This window comes from Macrobrachium rosenbergii, chromosome 1 (assembly GCF_040412425.1).
Source record: "Macrobrachium rosenbergii isolate ZJJX-2024 chromosome 1, ASM4041242v1, whole genome shotgun sequence".
Taxonomy (NCBI): Eukaryota; Metazoa; Arthropoda; class Malacostraca; order Decapoda; family Palaemonidae; genus Macrobrachium; species Macrobrachium rosenbergii.
The window spans coordinates 33472749-33483810 of NC_089741.1; the positions used below are offsets into that span (position 1 = coordinate 33472749).

At 39.1% G+C, this 11062-nt stretch overlaps 1 protein-coding gene and 1 pseudogene across 1 annotated transcript in view; one reads left to right on the forward strand and one right to left on the reverse strand.

Annotated features, from left to right (window-relative positions):
• The window catches only part of LOC136847958 (breast cancer anti-estrogen resistance protein 3 homolog), a 485533-nt gene that overhangs the window by 134227 nt on the left and 340244 nt on the right, over positions 1-11062 (reverse strand).
• LOC136841730 (uncharacterized protein C8orf76 homolog) lies at positions 6215-7270 on the forward strand (annotated as a pseudogene).

Genomic DNA, 11062 nt, shown 5'->3' on the forward strand with positions numbered 1-11062 from the left:
CAGTACACTTCTCAAATTATCTCAGCAAATTTCTTCTCGGTCACTTCCTCAAATTATCTCAGTAAATTTCTAATGGTGAGCTACTAAGTGGCAGGGCCATTTTGACTATGTAATGGGGGGGCAGTTATCTCAGAAATAGCAAAATATCAAAATAAAATATGGGGGGACAACCCCAGGAGGGGGGAGACAACCCAGGGGAGCAGTGGCAACCTCATGGGGGAAAACAGCCCTATTGGGAGGGGGATACAATGGTCTCAAGTGGGCGGATACAATGATCTCAGAAATACCCACAATTATCAAAATTAAAAAAGGAGGTTAGGTTAGGTTAAGGTTAGGTCAAAGGTATGGGGCAGGTTAAGGGGAAAGAGGGGCGGTGGTTAGGATGTATAATATTTAAGGGGAAATTGTACCTCCTCTACCCCTTAGATACCCCTGACCACAAAAGTATCTGTTCACTGCCCCAAGGAAAAGATACTACTATACCCTAAGGTTAGCTAGTATGAGTTTAATAAGATTAAATAACAGTAATCGGCTTATTAACTACAGGGGGTATGATGCCCAGGGTATAAAATGCCCCATTAAACGAATTCAAAGTAATTTATTAAACCAGCATCCTTGCTCTCCCGAAAACTTTGGTATGTTATTTAATTAAAATTAAATAACAACTGTAACTTCTATTAACAGTAGTGGGGGTACAGTATACGAGGTTGGGGTATGAAATACCCAAATTAACCATGTTCTTAAAGGTTTAATTAATCTCGCCGTCCTTGCGATTGCTTTGTCAGAGAGTAGGTTGGTATGAGTTTAATTATTAGATTAAATAACAGTAATTAATTTGATATGAGTAGCGGGGTCTGGTATAACAGCTTAGCGTACGCACGCCCAACGAGGCATATTCAAATAGTTCGTCAATCCTAATCCTTACCGCGCATGCTTTTGTCCGAGAGTAGGTCCAGTATGTTAAACTGCGATCAAATAACTGCAATTAACTTAAATAACTGTAATTAACAATAACAGTAGCGGGGTATCGTATACGAGCTTGGGGTATGTAATGCCAAAACTAAACATTCTTAAAGGTTTAATTATTCCGGCATCCTTGCCGCGCTTGCTTTGTCCGGAAAGCAGGTCAGTGTGTTAAACTACGATTATATAACTATAATTAACTTAAATAACAGTAATTAACTTCTTAACAGTAGCGGGGTATCATATACAAGCTTGGGGTATTGCAAATGCCCAACCGAACGAATTAAAACGGTTAATTAATCCAGCATCCTTACCGCTTTGCTATACCTTGAGTATTTCTGTTAAATTACGATTAAATAACTGCAATTGTCTTAAACAACAGTAATTCACTTAATAACAGTCGCAGGGTATCGTAACAGTAACTGGGGTATTGCAATGCCCAACCGAACGAATTCAAAACGGTTAATTAACCCGACACCGTTACGGCAGTCAAAAACGGGCACCTGACCCACCCTATCTTAGCAACAAGATCAAAATGGAAGGAGAGTCTGTCAAATGACGATAACTTACGCGACAAACACCAAAAAATGCCCGAAATATTCACGACACCTCCTCAGCCGATGCGGGACGCCTCTGTTCAAATAACCCAGCTTAGCAACAAGACCACCACAACGGCACTATCCCGCCTCCACCGCCGCCGCCGCGTTGTTGTTACGTAACTACAACAACAACGCCACGACGCGACGACCAGCAACGAGCGACCTACCTTCCCGTCCTACCTGTTGAGGAAGTTGTTTTTCGTCTCTGCTTCAATGTCTTCTTTCTTCAGCTCGACGCGACGTCCAGAACGAACACTCAAATATTTAATAAAAATCAACGTTCGGTCGTCTGAACGCGGCCTTCCTCGCTTATCGCCGGTGCTTGCAATTGCAAATTCGGGAGGAACCAGGCGGGACACCGTTGCACTCTCTCTCTCTCTATCTCTCGCTGCTTGGCTTGGTGTGTAATCAGGAGGAACGAGGACGGGGTTTTTTCGGGAGGCGAACTTCCAACCTGTTAAGTGTCCATTCACAAACGAGCTGCCACGTTTCGTCGCCGAGCTCCATTCGCCAGAAAACGACTTAGGATGAATTTTAACACCTGCCGCCCGGACAGATTCAAATAAAATCGGGAAGAACAGGGTCGCGTCTCGTTACGTAACACCGCTTACTCCATGAAAGCTTTGTGAGAAAACGATTCGCTAAGTAATTTTTCCGCTGGTTGTCAAAGGCGTTCGATGTCGTATCTTTTCCTTTTCGTTCGTTATCTGAATCCGCCTTAACAGGTTCCGAACAGCATTGCCGGATATCGTTTTTTTCTTTATTTTTTCCGACGATGCAACAAAATATGTTTGACGAATTTAACGAATCGAAATTACTAGTAACATTTACTTCTTTTTTATCTTTGAAGCACGTTTGTACCATTTTAAATTCAAAAATAAATGTTATGATAAATCGTATAGTTTAACTTACACGCACGCACAAACAAACATGCACGCACGCACAAACACACACACACACACACACACACACACACACACACACGCGGACGCACGCACATACAAACACACTCACACGCAGTTAAATATAGTCGTCAAGCTGGAAGTCACTCTATGGGCGGAGAGTCATGGCGTCATCCTTATGCCCAAACACGAAGAGTGAAAATAGAAATAAATTGGTAAAAGATCTACCTAAATATGATGAAACATGAAATTTATTGAAATATGAACTAAATATATTGGAAAATATGGAACCAGTTTGGTTATTCACAAGCACATGAACAGGCTTAGAGTAATTGTAATTGCAATTTAACTGAAATGTAATGAATTCACATTTTCACAGGTCGTATAATTGTAATTTTTATTTCTATTTAATGGTAATTGTAATCTGCAATTGAATTTTTAAAATAATAAGTAACTTTATTTTTTTGTAAATTCAGTCACGTTTTATAAAATGAATTATGATTACCACATAAATAGTGCTTTGACAGATTTATATAATTGCGCAACGAAGAGGATATGTGTATTTGTAACTGTAATTAAAATTTTTGAATAATTGAAAGTAATTATAATTGTATGTGGTAATTTCTTTCATCCTTTGTAATTATAGCTGTAATTTGATAATAGGACAGGTAATTATAACTGTAATTGGGCATAAAGTAAACGTAATTATCCCAAGCCTATGCATGTATAGACGAAAAAAAAAAATGGAGAGAGGGTGAGCCAGTTACAAAGGTACAACTCTTTTGATACTAACATACTACTGTTCTCCTTCGGTTATTGTTTGGTTCCAGCTGTCATCTTTAAATTGAAAAACAAATGGAGGTCCAAAATAGTAGAGGCCTAGATTCTAAAACCTTTATAAGACTTTTTTTTAGTTTCAGAGGAATATGACTAATAACTTGACTCGCCTTGACCTAGTCTGACCTCCCGGACGCCGCGGCCTGACCTGGACGGGCGGGGCGGGTTGAGGAGGGTGGCTTTGCCCCCGGCCTGAAACCCCACCCCGCAGAGATACTGCAGGTCTCTCCTTAGTAGGTATTCCAGAGAATATGACCCAACCTGACTCACCTTAACCTAATCTGACCCTCAGTTGCCGCGTCTTGACCTGGCTGGGCAGGCGGTGTGGGGAGGGGCTTTGTCCATCCTGACACCCCACCCCCTTAGAGATACAGTAGGTCTTTCTGTAATAGGTATTTCCAGAGGGAATATGACCCAACCTGACTCACCTTAACCTAATCTGACCTCAGTTGCCACGTCCTAATCTGGCTGGGCAGGCGGGTGGGGAGGGGGCTTTGTCCATCCCTGGGACACCCCCACCCCTAGGGCTATTGTAGGTCTTTCTGTAGTAGGCATTTTAGTGGGAATATGACCTAACCTGACTCACCTTAACCTAATCTGACCTCAGATGCCAGGTCTTTCCATAGTAGGCATTTAGTGGGAATATAACCTAACCTGACTCACCTTAACCTAATCTAACCTCGGATGCCATGACCTAACCTGGCTGGGCAGGCTGGTGGGGAGAAGTGGCTCGTCCACCCCTGGAACCCCACCCCCAGGGCTGTTGTAGGTCTTTTTCTGTAGGTATTTCAGAAGGAATATGACCTAACCTGACTCAATATTAACTACCTTACCTCAGATGCTGTGTCCTAACCCGGCTCGGAGATTGGGGGCAGGGGGCCTCACCCACCCTGAACCCCCAGGGCTACGGGTAGGCCTTTCTGTAGTAGGCATTTCAGAGGGAATATGACCTAACAAGACTTACCTTAAGTAACCTTACCTCAGATGTCGTGCAGAGCTGAACCCCCAAGTAAGTCGTGACCCCTTGCTTGGCGGGTTCCAGGGTGTCTGAGGTAAGGTTAGGTTAAGGCAAGTCTGGTCAGGTCATTTTCCTGAAATGCCAACTACAGAAAGGCCTGCAGTGGCCCCTGACTCCTTGCCCTACATTTGCTATTTGTAGGCTATCACTCCTTTTACTGTACCTCTGTTCATTATCTCTTCATCCATCTAAACTTGTTGCCTTCTAATAACTGTTTCATAGTGAAACTGCGAGGTTTTCCTCCTGTTACACCTTTCAGACCTTTTCACCACAATTTCCGTTTCAGTGTTGAATGGCCTCAGGGTCCCAGCACTTGACCTTTGGCCTAAATTTCATATTGTATTCACTCTATAGGCTATCACAAGTCAACCAGTTAGGCTGCCTAAGGCTTTGTAGATGGGAAATTTATCCTCACAAATGCTCATGACACAAGAGAAAATTTACCATTGCACTGAGAGTTCTGAGAGGTGATAGGTAGTCGAGAGTGGGAAATTATAGACTTGTTTAACATGAATTCAGCATGAAAACTAAATATGACTGTTGTGAATATGCCAAGGTTTTTAGGAAAAATATATGGTAAAATTTGCTTTAAACCAGTATTGCATTTTGGACTTGAAAATGTGATTTTCCTATGCTTGGTGTGTGCTTCCACCGTTTCTGTACTCGTTTCATTAAAAAAATAAGTACTTTTATAGAGATATTAAACCCCACCCTTATAATGTAAGCCTGCAATTTGGGGGGACCACAGTGGGAAAAGCGGAGTTTTCAGATGACAGAAAGCTCAATATGAGCAAAACACAAGGATTAGTTTAAACCTAACTTAATCTAGGAAGCCAGATCTCACTTTGCCAGGGGGCTTTACCATCCCCTGAACCCCCACTTAACCTAATCTAAGATGCCAGGTCCTTACCTGGGCCTAGACCCCCTACAAAAATAATCTAGGGGACCACTTTATTTGTTTTGTTTTCCCCAACCCAAACCTTTTCCCACTGTGGTTCCTCAAACTGTAGGAGTATTTACTTGCAAGGTTCAAGGTGCACTAAAACTTTAAAAATTATATTTTCAAGTCCAAAATGCATTAATGCAGTGATATAAAGTAAGATAATACCAAATATAATGCAACCAGTGCTGTTTTAAATTTTCATTTGCCATCTCTGTTTAGGCTACAGTTATTCCACATTTAATGCTGTTGGTGCAAACGTACTACTAACCCACCTGTCCTTGTGTTATACACAGTATGTGCAAGACGACTCCTAGAATTGCTGTGTGAATGTGTGAAGATGGAATTGGGGCGTATAATTCCAAGTATTTTGTATTAATTACCTGCAGTACCTTTCCCATTATCAGTATGCCCCAAAATAGGTTTCTTGTAAAAATTTACATTTGTCAGCTTTCACCAATTAAATTTCAGTGCGATATTAATATCATACCCATTAACCAAAAAACGTTAACAGCTAATGCTACAACTTCCTTGTGAAAGTTTTGTTAAACTCAAAATCAATAAAATTTCTGTAGAATTTGAATGAATCCCATCTAGACAGCACTGTACTGCTCATTATCTAGAAAGCCCTTTGTCCTTCCTCACTCTCTAACCTTCTTCATGAAATAGTAGGAAGGAAACTGTAGCTGTTTTGGTATGAGTGCTATGGATAAGGTTTCATGAGTTGGTACCATATCCTTTCAATCGGTTTATGAATTGTAAAGCGTGATGATCATTGAAATGTAAAATGTTTGTTTGTGTGTTAAGAAACCATGAACTTGTTTTTAAAAAACTGCAAGTTATCACATGCTTCTTAGTAATTTTAAAAACTGTAGGTTATCACATGCTTCTTAGTAATTTGATTAACTTATAACTTAAGGTTTGAAGCTGTACTAAAATTATCATCCATTGCAGAATGGAGTTCGCTGCCTTAGATGACGATCTGTTCAGCGAAGAGAGGCAGCGTTCCAACCCAGATGAGAATTATTCAGCAAGATACTGTGAGAGTTGCTGGTTCTTGGAAGCATCAAATGACCTTTTGGTGTCTGATGAAGATAAGCTTAGCGTTCAGAAACATTCTGCCGATTACTTATTCTTCAAAAGGATTTTGGGTCGGCTCTGCCAGGTACGAAAGTATTCTCGATAGTTTACCATAAGCAACACTACTGTTCGAAGGGAGTGTTTCGAGGGTATATTAAGGAGCTGCATGAAGCTTAGGGTTTGGACAAAGCATTTGAATATGCAGAAAAGCTTCACTCCACTTCTAAAACTGTTGAACAAACTACTGTCAGCTGCTCTGTCTTAATTGATGCAGGTATCGCTGCAGGAGAATGTTCGGAAGCACTAAAGGCGGCACAACTGTTAGTGCTCATTCATCCTTTAATGCTGATGCCTGGTTAAAACTCGCCCAATGTTATGCAAGTTTTTACAACATTTCACTACCCAGCATGAAAGAACATTTCGCCACTGGCAGTGCAAAAGACATCATTTGGTGAAAAATGTCTGGAAACTAAAAGAAATGATGAAGACTCTTCCACCAGTACATGTGAATCGTCTCGTACTTTAACTCCAAGTGCAAAGAAAATGAAGTATCAGATACCAATCGTTCAAAGTGCAAAAAATACGAAATGTTTCTTTTTCTTGATTCAGAATCAGAGATGCCAAAGCCACAATGCTCATTAGATTCTATAAAAGTGAATACTGAAGGCAAAACCAGTTGTGATAACGTGACTGATCTTTGGAAGGAAGTGCTCCACAACCAGAAGGAATTTGCTGAGAAGGAGAAAGGTGCCCAGTTTGTCTGTGGTTGCCTGTATCGGAGCTTCACAATGTTGAAACGCACTGAGGAACCTCATCTGGTTTTGCTTTGGACTCGAGTTTAGCTTGGCAGAAAAGACTGTGGAGAGACATGAGAGCTGTTTTAGATGAGCAGTCCCTGAATTTTGTTGTATATCACGGTACACATGTGTGATAACGTGTACTCTAGTCATTCTCCTCAAAGAGTCTTCCTCGGAATTTGTAGACAGAGAAGCTCCAAGTTTAAAAGTGAAGAATCAGAAATAAATGTTACAGAGGGTTCTCTAAATTCTTTCGAGAAACAGTGGTTCAAGTGGATAAAATAAATTAAGGAAATGATGTTTTCAGTTAATGTTAAGTTCCTAGTTAATGGGTTACAGTAATTATTCAGGTTGACAAAAGTATATGATACAGCAATTGGAAGGTAATGCAACTAGGACAGAATACATTTTAAAATTGACATTTACGACATTAAAATAATGGGAATTTTGACAGGCAAAATGAAATGTATGGAACATAATTTGGGCAAATAGTAGTTTTTACGGGTGGCTGGTTGCCTCTTGTGTCCCTGCCTTTGCCCCAAGTCTCGGTTAACTGACTGGAGAATCTGTACTTTTATTTATGGTTGCTAGGTGATCTTCCTTATTTCTCATAACATCTAACTGTCCAATCTCTCTGCCTTACTCCAATTTGAAGCCTTCATTTAAGAAGAGATTTTCAGAGAGGCCTTCAATGATCCTCTCCTATTTCAAGACGAAGGAAGAGGCTGGCATGACTTTACTAAGACGAAGAGTACCAGTCCCCTACTTAAAACCCAGACGATTAACCACACCAAGTAATGCATGGTGGAATTAATAGGCATATGTGGTTTTATGTTGAATTAATGCAATGATAGTAAAATACAAGTCATAAATTACTGGAACAGAGTCAGGAATGGAATGGAATATAGAATTTAGCCAAAGGCCAAGCCTGGAACCTATAATGATCATTCAGCACTGAAAGGGAAATTGAGAGTAAAAGGCTTGAAAAGGTGTAACAGGAGGAAAACCTTGCAGTTACACTAAAACAAGCGTTAGGAGAGGGTGGATAGCTGGATGGAAAAAAGAGAGAATATGAATGGAGGGTATGTAAAAGGAATGAAAGGGGTTGCAGCTAGGGGCGAAGGGCGCTGCAAAGAACCTTAAGTAATGCTTACAGGGCACCGTGGAATGGATGTATAAAGGTTTCAGCTATTTAACATTCCACTAATTTATGTACAGGTACTGAAGATATGTATTTCTTTTGGCATTTTGTGATGTCTTGAGTTGTCGTTCTGCCTCTTTAAAATTTCACAAGAAGTTTCACTAGTCTTCTACACAGGGTGACAAGTAAATGAAAATCTCATTATTTTCTTTCTATAATAATACAATCAGCTTCAATTTACTCTCATGAAAAAATGTATGCTAATTACATATGGTGCAATGGGAAACTGTATAAAAATAGTCAAAAAATAAATACTTAATAAGTGGCCGTCCCTAATCAATAGGAACTGACCACAGCTCATAAAAAGCTCTTGTAGTAATAACAAATACGAGAATCAATCAGCAAATCTTTCCATTCACATGAGGGATCACAAAATAACAAGACCATACAATGCAGCTGGATTTGAAATCATAGTAACATCATTTCACAAAAAAAATACTGTGTTAGTAGAAAGTTTAACCAGACTCAGTACTCAGCAAGAATAATCAATTAAACTCAATTCTGAATCGGCTGGTCCGAAGGGTTTAGCTTTTGTTCATAAATTTAAATTTTCCTCATAAATTGCAGTTCTTAACATACTTACAAGTAAATGAATCATTTTGACGGAGTAACATTTGAGATGAAACACTTCACTTTATAACAAAAAGTAAGAATCACAACTAATTCTTTCTGTTTATGTAATTTTATAAAATAACAGTACTGCACAATGAAGCTGGACTTGATACCGAAATCATAGCAATACTACAACAAAAACAAAATATTTACAAGTGAAATAATGTACGTCATATTTTCAACATTTCAGATGAAAATTATTCACTTTAAAAATTCGCAACAGTGGACTGCAACTTATGCAAGAGACGGCACTCCTTGGGCAGTCTGTGAAAGGAAAGGCCACATAACCCTAGATATATCCAAGAAAATATGAACGTGACTACATTCCAAATACATACACATAAATATTTTATGTACTGGTACATATGTTCCAGAACAGCATGGCTCTGAATACATATATATAAATATGTTGTATATATAAATATGTTGTACTCGATTTTTATTTATAAATTAATTAAAACTTCTATGTTTCTTGATGAATAAAAAATATGGATGATTTATAATTACAGTTTTACTCACTTTTACTTCGAAATATAACAGAATTTGAAAACTTTAATTCATGTCACCGTATACTATAAACAGTCGACCTAGCTATGCAAATGGGTTGTTTCATCGTGACCAACCCTAAATGGAAATAATGTAACTGTCTACATTATTACTTCTTTACCAGAGCAAACTAAAAATGAGAAATGATTCTTTTAATCCTTAACGAAATACTGGAAAAGCGTAATGAATAACGATTATGTAGGCATGACAATGACGGCGTGGAAAGAATGCACCTTGGTTCCTGTGGGCACCAGAAGTGTTGAGACCCCAACCTACTTGTGAGAGGCATGAGATGGGAGGCTGGAGATTTGCTGAAACGCAGGAAAGACGTGAGTGGCCGAATTTTGCAGAGGCCCTTCCTGTCATGTGGCAACGATGATGAATAACAACTGTTCCAGTGCCATATCATCAGACTTAAGCATTCATAATTTGAAATCCAATTCAAAACCAATTCACCGCTTTGCAGCTTTTCATTCTTTCACAAAAAAAAAAAAAAAAAAATAGTTTGACCTACATGACTAAGCCAGAATCCCTTCAATACTGTAGTTGAAAATGCAGCTTAAATGATTCAATTTGTATAAACGTTATTGGCAGACTACTAGAAAAGATCAGAAAGTCACTGAACAGCACTAAACCCACCAAGACATACTCTATTTCAGCCCATAAGCAGAACCCTGGCTTAGTTGTGGCCGTGTTCGTCTGGAAGAGTCGAGATTGTGCCCTAAACTCGGTTAGTGTCACTGGCAACATTCTTGAGAGTTCTGCTAAATCATAGACTTCAGTTTTGCAGGTTTGGGAAACTAAAAATGAAAAAAAAATAAATGAAGTAGGATCCAACTGAAAACTGCAAACAAAAGACTAATGTACTGTATATAAGGGATATGTTTCACTTACCAAAACTACTGGTATTATGAAGGAATAGAAGTGTGTGGTTGGGCCATGATAAATCAGGAAGCACTATAGACCTAGGACTATAGGCCTAGTCTTCAAAACTACTGCGTACTGTATGTCTCCTCTATTATTAACTATTAAATCTCCCATCTTATGGGTTTTGTTAATATATTTTAGGAGTTGTAATTTCTTTCTTCTGCAGTACCGAAAATAAGAACTAATTGTCTGTAAAAGGCATAAAATCTATTAAAAGAAGCAGGAGAAAAGAATTCAGTCGCTGACAACTTCTACGTTACACTGGAAAATCCACAACCTTTGTGCCTACGAGCTTGATGAGCAAATATACTGTTGGTGGAAATGCTACAGATATGCTGGACTTTTTTAAACTTTATTCTCAATGAAATGAATTGCAAGTAATACTTCATTCAATGCGTGAAATCTAGAAATCCACACACTGCACAGTCAAGTCCTTCTATGCACTCAATGATGAATGTAAGAACTTCTTCCTCACTTTGTAGGCATGTAAATTATTAATGGTTGCTATTTTTAAACATAAAACAGCCCTCTTGCAGTATGGTTTTAAAAGGTACATTTGGAACTACATACTGTTTCTTGAGCGTGTCTGCAAAAGTCGAAGGAGGTCTTGTGCTTCTGAATACGTATTTTTGAAGGAAAG